Source organism: Triturus cristatus, chromosome 1_1 (genome assembly GCF_964204655.1).
Source record: "Triturus cristatus chromosome 1_1, aTriCri1.1, whole genome shotgun sequence".
In the NCBI taxonomy this organism is placed as follows: domain Eukaryota; kingdom Metazoa; phylum Chordata; class Amphibia; order Caudata; family Salamandridae; genus Triturus; species Triturus cristatus.
In genome coordinates, this window is record NC_140579.1 from 150,138,524 (window position 1) to 150,156,707 (window position 18,184).

An 18,184-nucleotide genomic window follows, 5' to 3' on the forward strand; every position below is an offset into this window, starting at 1 on the left:
TTCCAGAATTCACCCTGACACACCTGGTCCTTTTACACTAAGATTCTGATAAGACACTGCCTCTATCATTGACCTGGATCAAACCAATCAGCCTTCGAAGATGACCACAGAAATGATGGGTACAATTAACCCTCACTTCATGATGATGATCTATAGGTGGACTTAATGGAGGTCAGTGTGTTGGACACTGCCCCTGATGCCCCGGTCCAGAAAAATGTGTTGGACACTGCCTCTGATGCCCCGGTCCAGAAAAAGAAGACCCTGCTTTTTGCGATGGTGATAAGACATGCAGCCGAGGTGTTGGACCTACAACTGTGAAAATCAAGGCAAATGTGCTAGACAGGCTTCCTAGGAACTTTTACTATCATTTGATGATGCCCCCCCCCGACACATACATAGGCATCTAGTCTGAACCTTGTTCTTGTCCACCAGTGAATTACGTAGGTAGCTAAGCACCACAGGCCAGTGCTAGGGGACTCTGATTTTTGGACGCAACATCCTGTCTAAAAGTCTGGTGGTACAAGCTTCCACCAACATGGTGAAGCCCAATTCATTCTCTATACCCCATCCTCCCCCCAATACAGACATTTGAAGAGAATAAAGACATTCAGGAAATAAAAGTTCTCACCGACCAGCCTAGCCCTTTGGTTGGTCTACGCTAGCTGCCTGCTTGGGCGATATACACATGCTCTTTGGGACATGGTCTGCGAGATCTTGCCGGCAGTCCCTGCAGAATCTCAGGCCCGCCTTGGCTCAAACCATATCTCCAGGATACAGCCAAATATGTAGGATTAGATAGCACTGATTGATTTGGCTGGCAGTTGGCACTAGTGTGGTATTAAAGCGCAACGTGTGGATGAGATCTACAGGGTTTTTCGGGTGACCTCTAGGCATTCCTCATGAATATGCCTTTCCAATGGATCCTGCCTAATGGAGAAAAGGCTGATTCTGCCCTGGAACGCTTCACAGAGAGTAGGCCAGCCACTTTTCTTGGGCCTCTCAAACCCAGTAAACAGTTTCTTCAGCAGTTGCTTCTCTTTCAGGGGTACGCCGGAGGTTTGGTGTACCAGCTGTGCTAGCCAGATTATTGTCATAAGTGCAGGCTTTCGTGGCCAGTGGGGCCATAGCCTCTCTCGCTAATACCTGGTGCAGGAAAAGGATGGAGGCCATTCTCCTATTTTAGATAACCACTGTTCGAATTACTTTCTGCAGAAGGATATATTCAAGATGCTCATATTGGCCTACATTCCATCTGTCCTGGAACCGGGTGCCTGGATGGTGGCCCTGGACTTGCAGGATGCCTACTTTCATATACCCATCCTGCAGTCTCACTGGCATTACCTGAAGTTCAAGGTGGGTCAGGAGCTCTTTCAGTTTGCTGTACTCCCCTTTGGCTTCACCAGCACTCCTCTGGTGTTCACAAAAGTGATGGTAGTGGTTGTGGCACACCTTCGGAGGTTGTGGATACTAGTTTTCCCCTAGCTCAATGACTGGTTGTTAATGGAGGGCTCACCACAGTCAGTCGTAGACTACTTCTAGATGACAGAGACCCTTCTAACATCTTTGGGATTCACAATCAACGTACCCAAGTCATACATGAATCTATCACAGAGGCTCCCTTTTAAGGGTCTAGCTTAGCGACAGCGCGCATGCTCTGCGAGGCATGCAGTAGTTGAGTATGCTGTGGAAGCCTGCCTTCTCTACGCCCATATTTTTGATTGGCTGGTCTCATTGTCCTTGGTAAATGCTGGTTTCCGATTGATAATGAGGCTTGTTATTCCCTCCTTGTTACCGGCCTGTCACAATTTGTTACCTCCCATGAGGACTGGATCTTTTACTTGTGGCGTTGCGCTATTTTTTTTTTTTATTTGCAGCGCAGTCTGCTTTCACTTTAGCGGCCGCGCTTGTTTATTTAATTAATTTGCCGTGCACCCGGAAGGGAGCATTTCTACTCACTAATCTAACAAGCATTAGCAATGTAATAGATCTCGCATTCACGCGAGTTTCAGCTATTGACATTGCAAATAACAATGCCTTTTATTTTTGTTTTTTGTTTTTAAAACATAAATAAAAGGCATTGTCATTTTCAATGCCAATAGCTTAAACTCGCGTAAATGCGAGACTTATTGCATTGCAAATACTTGTTTTTTGAGTCATCTTGGATACAATACAATTCTATGCCCTTCCGCTGGCAAAATCAATCCAGGACATTTGGGCTATGATCTTGATGTTTCAGCCTCAGTCCTTGGTGAGAGTGTCTCTGAGGCCTATTGGACTCCTGCGTCCTGCTTGTCTAATCTGGCAGGTGGCATATGTAGGTCCTTCATAGGAATCTGAAGTCTCAGTGGGCCCAGCACCATGGAAAACCTTGTTGAATTCCATCCTAGGTTTTGGATGAGACGGCCAAAGATGTGCAGTGGTGGCTGCTCAACCAAATTTGGATCTGCAGAAGACCCTTCACCAATAGCCGATCGTTTGACAGATGCATCTCTGCTTGGTTGAGGAGGTCAACCGGGAGAGGGAAAGATCTGAAGACTCTCATCTCTGGCGGAATCTCAACTCCACATCAATCTTTTGGAGTTGCAGGCCATTCGACTGGCATTTAAGGAAGCCTGGTACAGGTCCTCACATACAACACAACCACCAAGTGGTATTGTAACAGGCAGGTTGGAATGCGCTGCTGGGTTCTGTGCCAAGGGCACCCCTCTTGCTCCTCTCTGGAGTTGGCAGGAACAACAGGATCTCTCTTTCATTATGAACCACATGGCTGGATCTTTAACATCAGGGCGAGCAAACTTAGCCAGTGATGCTCAGCGGATCACGAATAGCAGTTGCATCGCGAGGTGGTGCAGGACCTCTTCTGACAATGGGGAGAGCCCTGGTTGGATCTTTTTTTTTTTTAAATATATTTCTTTATTGCCATTTTGAAGAATAAAAAACATTTTCAGTTATGCTCATACATAGTAACTTGTTACATCATATTATCATTCCCTGTTCAAATTGTGATGTATTTGAACAGCGTAGCTTTATATCTCCCATGCCAAACCAGAGTTTATGACTAAGGGTACCAACTAAACCCCTTAACCTATTGAATTCCCCCCCCACCAGCACAGTGTCAAACTCCAAGCGTTCTGGTATATCTAGCTGACTGATCCTTAACTATATCCATTGTGCTCTCCTGTTGTCTTGTTTTATCTTATTATGTGTGCATCAATACTAAAGAGGAACATCCATGATCGACATTGATGCTGGAGTCTGCAAATCCTTATTGTCAGACAACATAATCGCCCACGTCCGCAGATCATCCTCTAACTTTTCGTCCTGCCTGACCTGCCTCATACTTATTGCTTCTGCAGCTGCCTATTCACCTATAACTCTTAGCCGCAGCTTTATCAGCGGTGGATTGGGTCTCATCCAAGATATGGCAATACGTCTTTTGGCTAACACCAGCCCCAGCATTACAAATTTCCTACTTAATGTTTTGTTTTTGGGAGTGGGTAATAGACCTAGCAGGACCTCACGCATCTCTTTGGGCACAACCCATCCTGTGGCCTCCTTTAGTTTGCTTAAAATTTCCGCCCAGAGCGAATTATGGTTGGACATGTCCATATCATATGCAGAAAGTCTGCTGCTGCAGCCCTACACCGGGGACATCTATCTGAGCGCGTCGGGAATATCTTACTTAGCATTTTAGGGGAGGGTAGGTTTGATGTATAAAATTATACTGTATCAGTTTAAACCGTATATTCACATTTACCACTTTAATCCCCTCATGGACTTTGGTCCATTCCTTGTCAGTCAAGGACTCCCCCAGGGCCTTTTCCCAACGGGTTTGGACTGGTAAGGGTGCAGCTGTTAAATCTTCACGTAGCGCTCTGTATAAATGCGAAATGAAGCGCCCTCCCTGCGCCATGTATAGCATAGTTTGTAATACCTTTGTTACCGCCGGCTCCTCCGGCATAGACACCCATAATTCTTTGGAGACCTGATATATTCTTAAGTATTGTAAAAATTGCCCATTTCCTAATTCGAACATGGACTCTGTGTTTTTTCTGGTAATAAAATGTTTATTGTGGAAAAGATCTCCCATCGTCGGGCAGTCCATTTATGGACGGACATAGAGGCCGCTCTCTTGGCAAAGGGTTGTATCACCCATAATGGCATATATGGAGCATGCCCTACCACCTTTTTTACTGTTCATTCCCATATTCGTGTCACATGTTTAATTATGTATGGGCAAGTGTGAGGAACACCTGCACCCAGCATCAATAGAGTTGCTAGTGAGTCTCCCCAATATGCGCCTGCGAGCAACCTTTTCTCCCAGTTCTCATTTTCATCCAGCCAATGAATGGTGTGTTGGAGTTGGGATGCCATGTAATACATTTCCAGATGTGGGACCTCTAACCCCCCCATTCTGCCATTTTCTTTGCATCATCGCGAGTCCCACCCTTTTACGGTTCGATCCCCATAGTAATTCAATTATTAATTTATTCAATGTTTTGAAGATATGAGCCGGAACCTCATATAACAAGTGTTGCAGCATATACAAACACCGGGGAAGTATAATCATTTTTGTAATAGCTATTCTGCCCATAGAGGACAGAGGCAGCCTTTGCCAAAAACGTATCGAGCCTCTTATACCATCAACCACTTTCCCTATGTTAAGTTCTAAATGCCTCGCCGGTGAGTTGGCTAACCTGATTCCCAGGTATTTAGGGTCAGCCTACACCCACTGAAGCCCCACGTTCGGAAGTATCTCTGTGCCAATCGGCCTATTGGGAGTAGTTTGGATTTATTGTTTGTTTTTAAGCCCCGAATGTATGCAATATATCCAACAATTTAGAGACCGCCTGAGCTGGTTGACGAATATATACTAATGTATTGTCTGCATAAATGGAATCCACATGATTAGTGTCGCTTAATTTGATTCCCCACGCCTCCAAATTGTGACGCAGAGACTTCGCCAGTGGTTCCATGGCCACCGCAAATAATAGTGGTGATAAGGGACACCCCTGTCTGGTGCCCCTTTGGAGTTTAAAGGCCCTGGAGGCATATTAACAAGGGCTTTATCTCCGCTTTTTTGGCTTTAAAAGCCAAAGAAGCGGAGATAAAAATATCGCCCTATCAACAACAGGGTGCTAACATGCAAAATTGCATGTTAGCACCCTTTTTCACTACGCTTCCCTTTGCATCTCTAATGAGATGCAAAGTGGGCGTTCCAGAGCAAAATAATAGGAGAGATGTCACTAAGCGACATTTCTCCTATTATCAAGCTTCACGCTAACCCTGTTAGAGACAAAAAAAGCAGCTCTAACCACGGTTAACGCTGCTTTTTACGTCTGCTAATTTTCAGACTTAGCCATGTAATCCAATGGGAGGTGGATTACATGGCTAAGTCCACCATGGGCTATCAACAAGGATATCCCTATCCTTGTAGTTTTATCACTGCATTACCAGCGATAACCTCCCAAAATGCCGCTATCGCTGGATTTTTTATCGCCTAGGCGGTTAGCGTTGTTAATAACGCGATAACCAGGTGATATTATCCAGCGATAGTGGGCGTTAAAAAAATTAACTCTAAGCGCCCTTAGCGTTAATTTTCCCTGTTCCTTGTTAATATGCCCCCTCGAGATTAGTCCTTCCATACGTATCCTAGCCTACGGGCCGTGTATATCAGTTTAAGCCAATTAAGAAACCCTGTCCCCAACCCCATCATTCTGAGTCGCCCATATATACTCCCAGTTTACCGAATCGAAAGCTTGTTCTATATCAAGCAATGCCATGGCATAATCCTCTTTCTCAATGCGTAGGGAGTGCCATACATGGGCAACCGGTGGAGATTATGCGCTGTTCTACATTTAGGGATAGATCCCGATTCATCAGGGTGTATTAAGTATGACATATGTGGGAAAAGGCTTTTAGGCAGCACCCCACTCAGAATTTTCATGTTGAGATTTAAAATTGAAATTGGTCTGTAGGAACACGCTGAATGTGGGTTCCTGTCTGGTATAGTCATAATCACTAAAGCTTCCCTCATAGTGTCCGGCAGGGTCCAGAGCTCCAAAGCCTCTATATACACTTCTAAAAGGCAGTCAGCTAAAAGTGACGCAAATGTCCTGTAGAAATCTGCCAACAAGCCATCGGTGTCAGGAATCTTGGCGGGTTTTAATCTCTGGATAGCGTCTAGTATTTCTTCTCCGATTATTGGGTTATCAAGCCCTTCATCCATCTCTCCCTCCAGTTATGGCAGACCCAGGTTGGACAGAAACTCTTGCATCACCTTCAAAGGAGGAGACATTTTTGTGGTGTATACCGCTTCCATGTGTTCCGTCAAAACATCTAGGATCAACGCCTGATTATACACCGTAACCCCATGTACATCGTTCATCTTCACTATAGGAGCTAAAGGTTTCTCATTTCTTATCAACTTAGCAAGCAGAGCCCCCGATTTATTCCCCTCCATATGCAGATGTTGTCTATACACTACCCGATTGAATTTTCCCAGGTGATGTAGAGACTCCAGTAGGTCCTGACGAGCATTACTCCATTCTAAAAGGATTTTGGGGTGTGTATGAAGGAGTGGTTCTAGTCCCTTTAATTTATTTTCCTGTGCTGTAACTTCTCTTTTCAGCTGTTGCCTTACCCTGTGGGAGGTTTTTATACTGACCCCCCTGACCACTACATTCATTGCCTCCCATTCTGTCGCCCTTTTAGATGTCGTCCCCCAGTTCTCCTTAAAGCAATTGGTGAGTTCCCCCTCAATCGTCTTTGTGAATGGTGGATTGGATAATGCTTCAACCTGTAATCGACATGTAGGTATCGCCGGTCTGGGACGTGTAAGACCCAGAGTCAGTAGTCCTGGAGAAGGATCAGATATATATATCTAGGTAGGTATGATATATCCTGAATTTCGGTGGTCAAATTGTCACTCAAAGAAACACTGATCCAGCTGGCTAAATGTATTAGTTGCAGGCGTGTGATAGGAGAAGGCTCTTTCACTTGGATTCCTTTTTCTCCATATATCCTCCAGTCCCATTCCCGCCAGGGTATCTCTTAATATCAGAACCACGTATCCTCCTGAGGCGGAAGCCGGGAGTTATCTGCTTTTTAAAAAATTGTGTGTCACTATTACTTGCTGATTTTAATAGCACTCACCCTTTTCTGACACCTCAGGACTCTGCTCCTTGAGCTCACCGCACAGCGGATTCTGCGCTGGTTGCGGACTCGAGCACCAAACAATTCCCGCCGCCATTGCCGGCGAGCCCACGGCCACTTTGAGGCCACGCCCCCCCGCCCTTCCTTCCCCTTGATAATATGTGTATTCACCGTACGCGCAGCGGACGGGCGCAGCAGGCGCGCCGTCTGCGCGCCGAAGGCGCGCCTAAGGCAAGCCCGTCTACGCCCGTCATCGCCAAGACATCGCCTCTCGCCTGTCCCCCTGCTCAAACTCCACGGAATGTTTACCGATATGATAGGGAGCGTCTCCTCGCTCTGAACTTGGCCCAGAGATGTGACAAGCTAGTCGGCTGCCTTGGACAGACTGGCCTACAATGTAAGTCCTGCAACCTTGACACACCCAAACCCTGCTTATCTGGACACAAAGCCAGTGTGCCAAAACACACTCCCCTCACGGTCCTCCAGCTGAATGTCAGGTCGCTTGTAAAACACCATCCTGAAGTTAATACTCTCTTAACTGACGAGAATCCGGATATTCTATTTTTATGTGAAACCTGGCTCCAGGACGATCTGACCAGCATCCCGAGCCTCACGCTGCCGGAGGGCTTCTCTATGAAGTCTATCAATAGAGACACTAGGGGAGGTGGTATAGCTGTCATATACCGAACGCTATACACCTGCTCTTTTATGAAGGAAGACATCGAGGGGTGTGAAAGTGCTCGTTTTAAAATCACTACGGGCCCCCACTTTGGCCTCTCCGTGCTCTACATCTATCGACCTCCGGGACTCACCTCTAAGTTTATTGAGGAACTTCTAGAGGTGGCTCATGCCCTAGTAGTGACCTCGCCTAACTTTACTATACTGGGAGATCTTAACCTCCACTTCGACTCCATTTTAGACCCCACCATCAAAAATCTTCTGGCGGATTTTACAGCCTTACAGTTAAATCCACTTATTCATACCACTACACACTCCGCTGGTCATTTACTAGACCCTGTCTTCACCAATATCCCGGAGGCCAGGGCTGACCCACCCAAACCCATGGGATGGACTGACCACCGATAATGGTAAGAGAATTGCCCAATAAAGAAGTGTCTACCTCTTGTCTTAAGAGACCATGGAATAAACTACAAACTGGTGACCTTCTCACCATTTTAGGAGAATTCCATCACAAAGCTACTAAGGATATCAACACGTCCTATGCTGCTTTCCAGGACTGGATTATTAAAGGACTTGACACCCTTATACCAGCTAAATGGACTAAAGGACGTAGCTCCCCCTCCAACCCATGGTATAATGAAAATCTGAAAATTATGCGGAAGGAGTGTAAAGTAGCTGAGCGTAGTTGGAGAAAGGAGTACAAAGACAGGGATAAAGCTCTTTACCTGTCCAAATTAAAACTCTATCACAAAGCCATACGCGCTGCGCGCGCGTCCTTCTACGCAAAAGAAATCAACTCCAGCACTAATCCTACAAAAACTATTTTTAAATTGGTGCAAAAACTTCAAAATTGCGGCAATCCAGCCTCCTGTATTATCTCCACACAGCAGTGTGAGGATCTCGCCGTTTTCTTTATAGATAAGGTGAGGAAAATTTATAGTGCCTTCTCACAGGACTTTCCCGACCTCACTAACCCCATTAATCCACCTATCAAGGGCACTAGGCTGTCACTCTTACCTGAAATTTCCCATGACGACCTAGCCAAACTTTGTAGAAAGGTTAAGTCCGGCTCCCCTTCAGATCCCATGAGACCGGCCCAATTTCTTGAGTCTTTAGATTTTTTTCTCCCTTCCCTGGCCACGCTACTCAATCTCTCCTTTTCCTCGGCTGTGGTCCCAACCTGCTGGAAACAAGCATGGGTCACCCCTATTATTAAAAAGCCTACTTTAGACCCCACAAAGTTGGAAAACTTTAGACCCATCTCGCTGCTCCCCTGGGTGTCTAAGCTAGCAGAAGCCCACGTGAATAATGTCCTGTCCCACCACATGGTCCAAAACAACATCTTGGACCCATCTCAGAATGGGTTTAGGCCAGGTCATAGTACCGAGTCTGCCCTTTTGTCCACCACCGAACACCTCCGGAATATACTAGATGCCGGTCAGAGTGCTTCGCTGATTCTGCTTGATCTCAGCGCAGCCTTTGATACGGTTTCCCATAACATCTTGCTAAAACGCCTTGAGGCTATAGGGATTAGTGATCTCGCCCTTGACTGGTTCCGCTCATTCTTGAAGGACAGATCCTTTCGGGTCTCAGCTCCTCCGTTTATCTCCCGGTCCCACTCCATCGGCCAAGGAGTCCCCCAGGGCTCTGCACTCAGTCCATCCCTTTTTAACCTCTATGTGCAGCCTCTCTCGGCAGTGGCCAATGAGTGGGACCTCACGCTGGTGTCGTACGCTGACGACACGCAGCTGGTCATCACTCTCACTGAGGGCCCCTCTATTTCGGCCACGAGATTTAGGGATGGCCTGGCTGCAGTGGCCCAGTGGATGACGGGCAACTGCCTACAGCTGAACGCTGGGAAAACGGAGGTGCTGCTCCTCGAAAAAAACTCCAGTTATTGGAGTGATCACTGGTGGCCTTCCTTGCTGGGCCCCATCCCATCACCGAAAACTCTGGTGAAAAACTTGGGTGTATGGCTGGACTCGTCGCTTAGTTTTCAGACCCACACAAAGAAAGTGGCTGCTACTTGTGTGGGCCTGCTGAGGAGCCTCAACCCAATACTTGGTTTCTTTGATTCCAAAACGCGCCAGCTAATAATCCAATCCATCATTCTCTCCCGGTTGGATTACGCCAGTGTTCTATTTTTAGGCGCCAATAAAGCAGAGATAGCACGGCTGCAACGGGTACAGAACTCAGCGGCAAGGGCCGTGGTGGGCCTCCCCCGTAGGTGCTCCGTCAGAGCTACTATCCAAAGATTACACTGGCTTCCTATCGAATCTATAATTCAATTCAAGACCCTCACTATTGCTTTTAAAATTCTTAAATCAGAATGTCCTGAACTTCTACGCCCGCTCTTAGTACCTTACATCCCTCAACGCAATTTGCGTTCTTTAGGTCAACACCTTGTGACTGTTCCTCGAACGAAACTCTGTCGTGTTGGGGGCCGCTCCTTCAGAGTTCTAGGGGCAAAACTTTGGAACTCCCTGCCACCGAACATTCGCTCCCTGAATAACTTGTCCGCCTTCCGGAAGGCAATTAAAACTCATCTGTTCCCACTGTCTTAGGCCTTCTGTCTCTCCCTCCCCATTTCCCTCAGCAGGTATTTTATGGTTTTTAGCACCGGGACGCCTCGTTGCTGCGGCAGCTGTTCGCGCTTAATCAAATTCATAACATAACATAATGTCCCCGTTAATCTTGGTTTAGTGTTATGTCAGTGGGTTCCCTATCTAATGTGCCATCCAAGACGCAGGTAACATCCCAAATCATTATTACCCCTGTCCCTAAATAAGGAGTCGCCGCAGTGACCACAGCAGGGAAGAAGTCTGGAGCATATACATTAATAAGGCACATGTCACGCCCATCTAGCTGACAATGTAAAATTACATATAGACCCTCCGGGTCCACCACAAGATGGAGGTGTTGAAATGGAACTCCCGGGGCAATCCAGATGAGGGCCCTTTGAGCCAACCCAGAGAAGGAAGTAGTATAGATCTGTCCCCTCTATCTGCGCTCTATGCATGGTAACGTATCTCCCCCTACACGTGTTTCCAGTACACATGTTACTGATATTCTACACCTCTTTAAATAGGAAAACACCTGTCTCCGTTTAATGAACATTTCTAGTCCCTGTACATTCCAGGTGAGTAGCTTAATCACAGGAGATGCCATACTTGCCATTCTAGAGACCATTTTCCCATGTGTCCATCGTTCCCACTTTATTTCCAACATATACTGTGACGTGGGTGTGACCTTCCAGCCTGGAATCCCTACCCTCCCCTCTAACCCGGTGAAGTCTCAATCATTCCTACCCAAACCCCCCTCCCTCCACTCCCTGAGCAGTGATGCGAGTCCCATGCCCCCGTATTAGAGTGCTAGGAAACGCCTCGCCTCCCTCCCTCCCGTTTTTCATTAAAATAGTAACCTTCCAAAATATTAATAACCATAACATTATAAACATTACCATTCGGCATTTTGGACAGTAAGATTGGTGACTCGAGTATTGGTTGCATTGTCAGTGGTCAGGCCATCGTCAGGATGTGAGGTAGAGACATCTAGTTCCCTGTGCATGCCGCAACCTCTGTCGGGGGACGGGTTCATCCGGCCGGCCACATGGGATAAGTACAAGATCAATCCCACACATAACTTAACTAGGTGTTTTAGGAGTTATTCTTGTTCTTGCTCATGGTATGTTCTTTAGGAGGTGGTGGAGGTCAGCGGCAAGTCTTGCGTGGCATTATCAGATTCCGAGGAAGGGTCAGTTAATTGCAGCATTCCGTCTGGGCACACCCGGACTCAACTCGTATTATCCACCTCTGTATGATGTGTCTTTGTGCGGGGGTCTATTCTGTCTCCCGGTTCGCTCTGAAATTTTCGAGCCTCTGCCACGTTGTTCACTGTGTCCCCCCCAAAGAATCCAACCATTCAGATGCCCCCCCCGCAGAAAGGAAAAACAGTGCTTTTCTGTTGTGTTCAATCTGTAATTTAGCTGGGAATAACAAACTATAATTCATCCCCTCGTCTCGTAGCCTTCTTTTGACGGCCATGATGTTCTCCGTTGATCTTACACATGTTGCGTGTAGTCAGGGAAAATTGCAATGCGATGTCCCTCGTAAGAAGGAGCTTCCCTGTGGCCTGCAGTATTACATCTCGATCACAATAATTAAAGAAGCATGCTATAATAGCCCCCAGCGGTGCCTGGGTCGCAAGGGAGGAACCAGCGCCCTATGTGCCCTCTCAATGTTGAACATTTTTGATAACCTCTTGGGAGCCAGGGCCTTAGTGAGCCAGTCCTCTAGGAACAGCTCTACAGAGGGGCCCTCCGCGTGCTCCGGGAAGCCCACAAATCTCAAGTTATTTCTTCTTGACCGCCCTTCTTGGTCTTCGGCCCAGTCATCAACTGAGGTCACTCTTTTCGTAAATTCCGTGACAGCTTCCTTCAGTAGTTTATTTTCTGCCTGTGGAGCCTCCACATTTTGTTCATTTGCAGTGACCCTGCTTGTGACTTTGCGTAGATCGCACCTTAATAAGTTAACGTTGATGGCCAATGTATCGATTTTATTTACCATGACATTCCTAGTAGACTGTATCGCCGCCATGATATCCGCTAATGTACAGCTTCCTCTCCATGTACCTCTGCGTCCACTAGCTGTTATGGCGTTTCTGGTGGTCATGGATGCGCATAATTAGATATCTTGTTTGACTGCATGCGGGTGCCTTTATCTTTCACCATACTGATGTATCTGAAAGAGACACGTTGGTGATAGATTCCTTACCTTAGAATATCCCCAGGTGTCAGACTGGATTCGGAAATTTTTGTCAGCAGTACCCCTGCGCGTCGGTACGCGTCGTCGTGCGGCTCTTCTAACGTCGCTGGCGTCGTATTCGCCGAGATGACATCATGGGAGCTATTTAGACGCGCCCACGCGCGCTGACGTCAGTTCTTTCTTTTTCCCTGCCAGCAAGCGCAGATCCGAGAGAGAGCGGTACTCGTAGTTAATATTTTAACTTTATTTCTGAGACTTGTTTCTCTTGCTTGTCGAATACTCGACTTCTGGTGCAGTGGAGATGCTCGGTTTAAGTCCTGTAGTGACTGCCCTCGGAACATGTCGGTGGCGGACCTGCATGACGTGTGTCTCTTCTGTTTGGGGCACGCCCAAGACCTCGAGACGTGCCCCGATTGTCGGGCCATGGCGCTGAAAACTTTGCGGAAGCCTTCCCGAAAGTTGTTGGAGGCCTGGCAATCGGTTCCGCGAAGCTCGAGGTCCTGCTCCCGTGGGAGGTCGAGGGACAGGTCGCGGGGCCGACACCACCATTCGTCGGAATCAGGGACAGGTAAGTCAAAGCGCCATAAGAAGTCGAAGCAGCGGCGTCGCTCTTCGTCTTCCCCTCACTGGTCGCTGGATGTGCTGGAGGGGGCGGGTGGTCACTCCCTCGTGGCTCCGATGGAGCCTCCATTGTTGCCTGCGGCCTACCCACCTTTCCCGGGGCCGTACGCGACTCCAGGAGAAATACAGGGATTCCTGTCGGCCATGGGCTATTTATTTGCCCTATCAGGCCCCTCCAACGTGCCTTCGGGCCCCGTGGACCCATTGGGTGGTTCTGCCCCCGTGCTGCCGCCTTTGGCCCCGGCTACGCGAGCAAAATACCCTGCGGCACCGTTGGCTCCGGCCTCGGCGCCGCCTCCGGCCCTGGGTTCCACGCCGCCTCCAGCGTCGGGCCGATACCGGACACTACACCGTTGCCTACAGGGCCGGACTACGTAGAGCCTGGATTGGTCTATTATCCTCCGATTCCTATTCCAGGTGGGGAGTTTATTCCCTTTCCCCGGGCCCCTCATCCTTACCGGCCTCTTAAACAGCCGATGGTCGAAGGGGAGTACTAGGAGGGGTCTGAGGACCCTCTCGCAGCTCAATGTGAGGATGAACCGGAGTGGGAGCACGATATGGAAGGTCCAGGCGATCTGGATTTCTCTCCGCACCCTGGTACACTGTCCCCTTCTTCCGTAGCTATGGAGGAGGTTTGGACTTTTTCTGTGGTGTTGCGTAGGGCGGCTGAGGCTCTTAACCTCGAGCTCCCTTCCGTGCCTATTAGGACTAATCTCCTGACTGAGGTGCTGCAGCCGGCGACCTCCTTGGCGGAGCAGCTACTGCCCTTTAATGACGCGCTTACAGACATTCTGTTAAGCACCTGGACCAAGCCTAACACAGAGGTTCCTGTGGATAGGAGTGTGGCACGGCGTCATCGCCCGGCCCCGGGCGACCCCAGTTTTCTCACGCAACACCCAACGCCTGAGAGTCTGGTTGTCAAGGCCTCTGCCTCTCCGAGCGCATTCCCTTCTGCGCCTCCGGACAAATAATCTAAAAAACTTGAGCAGTTTGGGAAAAGATTTTCACCACTGCTAGTTCCGGGTTGCGAGCGGTGAATACTGCATGCCTGTTGGGCCGCTATTCCCACTCTGTGTGGGACACTGTAGCACAGGTGCTGCCTCAGTGCCCAGTGGAAGCTCGAGCGGTGCTCTCCCAAGCCATTACCGAGGGGAGAGATGCTGCAAAATTCACTATCCGTTGTGGCCTTGACACAGCCGACTCCCTCTGCAGAGCAATTTCCACAACTGTGGCGCTACGCCGTTATGCCTGGCTCAGGACAACTGGCTTCTCCGGGGATGTCCAGAACACTTTGTTGGACGTGCCCTTTGATGGCACGTGCCTCTTTGGTGACAAAGCGGATAGCACTTTGGAACGCTTTAAAGACTCCTGGCCTACAGCCCTGTCTTTGGGTCTTGCCTCCACGCGTGCTCCCTTGGGGTCTGCCTTTGCTCCTTTCGTGGTCAGGGACGAGGCGCCCAAACACGTTCCTTTCAGAGCTGCTGGCCTGCGCAGCCACAGTCTCAGCGCAGCTGCGGTGAGGGGGCCCGTCGAAGTGGGGCACGGGGCCAGCGGACGGGTCAGTCCACCACCGCCCCTGCTACCACTGCCTCGAAACCTTCCTAGTCCGGTGTTTCAGGCCCACCAAATGCCAGTGGACGGCAGGATTCACCTTCACCTCCCCCACTGGCGCACCATCACTTTGGACAGGTGGGTTCTGCAGATAGTCCTAAGGGGCTACTCCCTCCCTTTTGAGACTTCCCCTCCAGCCATGCCGCCTCAGTACCACCACATGTTGGGGGATCACTTGGCGCTTCTCCAGCAAGAAAATGTGGCCTTCTTGGCCAAGGGGGCCATCGAGCACGTTCGGACGCCAGAAGTAGGTCGTGGTTGTTACTCCCACTACTTACTGATTCCAAAGAAGGACAAGGGCCTGTGTCCTATCTTAGACCTCCGGAACGTCAATCGCTTCCTCAGGAAGGAGAAGTTCAAGATGCTCACGCTTGCTCAGGTCTTGTCTGCCCTAGACCCGCAAGACTGGATGGTAGCGTTGGACTTGCAGGATGCTTATTTTCATATCCCCATCCTGCCGGCCCACCGGCGTTACCTGTGGTTCAAGGTAGGCCATGAGCACTTTCAGTTCACCGTGCTCCCTTTCGAGCTTACCAGCGCCCCTCCACGAAAGTGATGGCGGTGGTCGCAGCTCATCAGCACAGATCAGGGGTCTCAGTCTGCCCCTATCTGGACGACTGGCTGTTGAAGGTGGGCTCGCCCCAGGCAGTCGTCTCCCACCTCTATACTACGGCCGACCTCCTGCATTTGCTGGGGTTCTCCATCAACGTGCCAAAGTCGCACCTGATTCCCTCTCAGAAACTCCTCTTCATCGGAGCGGTTCTGGACACGGCGCAGTTTCGGGTTTATTCTCCCGAACAGCGAGTCCAGGACATTCGGGCAATGATTCTGATCTTTCAACCCTTGTCCTGGGTTTCGGTCAGGACGACGTTGAGGCTGCTGGGACTCATGGCCTCCTGCATCCTGCTAACCAACTATGCCAGATGGCATATGCAGGCTCTGCAGTGGGACCTGAAGTTCCAGTGGGCGCAGCATCAAGGGAACCTGTTCGACTACGTCCAGATCTCGGAGGGCACTGCACAAGACTTACAGTGGTGGCTCACGGACCAGCGTAGGGTCAGCGGCAGATCCCTCTCCCTTCCCCAACCGGAGCACACAGTGGTGACGGATGCGTCCCTCCTGAGATGGGGCGGCCACATGGGAGATACGGAGATCAGAGGCCTCTGGTCTCCGGCAGAGTCCATGCTCCATATCAATCTTTTGGAGCTCAGGGCGATCCTACTTGCACTGAAAGCATTCCTTCCCTCTGTCAAGGGGAGGGTAGGGCAGGTGTTCACAGACAACACCACCGCCATGTGGTATTGCAACAAACAAGGCGGTGGGGTCGTGGACCCTATGTCAGGAGGCTCTGCACCTCTGGACATGGCTGGAACATCAAGGCATTTCCTTGACGGTTCAACACCTGGCAGGTTCTTTGAAAGCCAGGGCGGACGAACTCAGCCGCCGGTGCCTGATGGATCACGAATGGCATCTTCACCCGGAAGTGGCACAAGGTCTCTTTCAGCAGTGGGGAGAACCTTGGTTAGATCTATTCACCACCGAAGAGAACGCGCAATGTCAGCAGTTCTGCGCGTTGGAGTTTACAAGGTGGCACTCGCTCGGAGACGCTTTTCGTCACAAGTGGAGTTGCGGTCTGTTGTACGTCTTTCCACCTATACCACTTCTGCCCAGAGTGCTGAAGAAGATCAGATGCGACTGGGCCCAAGTCATTCTTGTGGCACCAGACTGGGCTCGAAGAGTTTGATATCCCGAGCTACTCAGTATGAGCGTGGATCCCCCAATCCGAATGCCTCTTCGGGAGGATCTTCTGTCGCAGCAACAGGGGACGGTACTCCACCCAAACCTGTTTAGCCTCCACCTCCTTGCGTGGAGATTGAGCGGCGACAGTTGATTCCATTTGACTTGCCTCCTGAGGTCTGTAATGTGATTCTGGCAGCCAGGCGTCCCTCAACTAAATCTGTGTACGCCTGTCGGTGGAATAAGTTTGTGGCATGGTGCACAGAGAATGCTGTAGATCCCCTTTCTGCCCCTCTTTCTGATGTCCTATTGGTCCTTCTCTCTTTGGCCCAGCAGGGCTCTGCTCTGGGCACTATCAAGGGCTACCTTTCTGCTCTTTCAGCCTTTCTCAGGCTGCCTGATCAGCCCTCTCTTTTCAAGTCCCCTGTTGTCAAGAGATTTCTCAAAGGCATTACTCACCTTTTCCCTCCTGTTTCTTTTGTGATGCCTCAGTGGGACTTGAACCTGGTTCTCACATACTTAATGTGCACTCCCTTTGAGCCTCTTCATAACTGTCCTTTGTGGTTATTAACTTTGAAAACTGTCTTCCTGGTGGCCATCACCTCCGCTAGGCGTGTGAGTGAGCTCCAGGCTCTTTCATGTAAACCTCCTTTCCTGGCGATTCATCCGGACAAGGTTGTGCTTCGACCACATACCTCCTTTCTGCCGAAAGCACACAAGGACGCCATCCGCAACCACCACCACCTCATCAAGGCTGCCAAGAGGACCTCCTTCAAAGACCGCCTTGACAATAACGCACACGACAGCAAGGAGCTCTTCAACATCGTGAAGGAACTCTCCAACCCCAGCTCCACCACCGACATCCCGCCGTCGCAAGTCCTGTGCGACTCCCTCGCCACTTTCTTCCACCGCAAGATAGCAGACATCCACGACAGCATCAACACCCAGACAGCCCCAACAGACAGCAACACAACAGACTCTCCTCACATCATCGACCACGACTCCCTGCTAGCCTGGACCTGCGTGAGCATCGATGACACCATCAAGACCATGAGCACAATCCACTCCGGCTCTCCGTCAGACCCATTCCCGCCCCACGTCTTCAACAAAGCAAGCAGCTCCATCGCACCCCACCTGCGCAACGTCATCAACCTCTCCCTCGAGACCGCGACCTTCCCAGGGAGCTGGAAACACGCCGAGATCAACGCTCTTCTCAAAAAACCCAAGGCAGACCCAAGAGACCTCAAAATCTTCCGGCCCATCTCTCTGCTCCCGTTCCCGGCCAAGGTCATCGAGAAGATCGTCAACAGACAGCTAACCCGATACCTCGAAGAAAACACAATCCAGGGCCCTTCCCAGTCAGGGTTCCGCATCAAACACAGCACTGAGACCACCCTCATCGCCGCCACCAACGACATCAGGACCCTGCTGGACAATGGTGAGACCGCAGCACTCATCCTCCTAGACCTCTCTGCTGCCTTCAACACCGTCTGCCACCGCACACTACGCGCACGCCTACATGCCACAGGGATCCGAGACAAGGCTCTGTAATGGACCACATCCATCTTCTCAGGCAGAACCCAGAGTGTCCGCCTCCCTGCATTCCGATCCGAAGC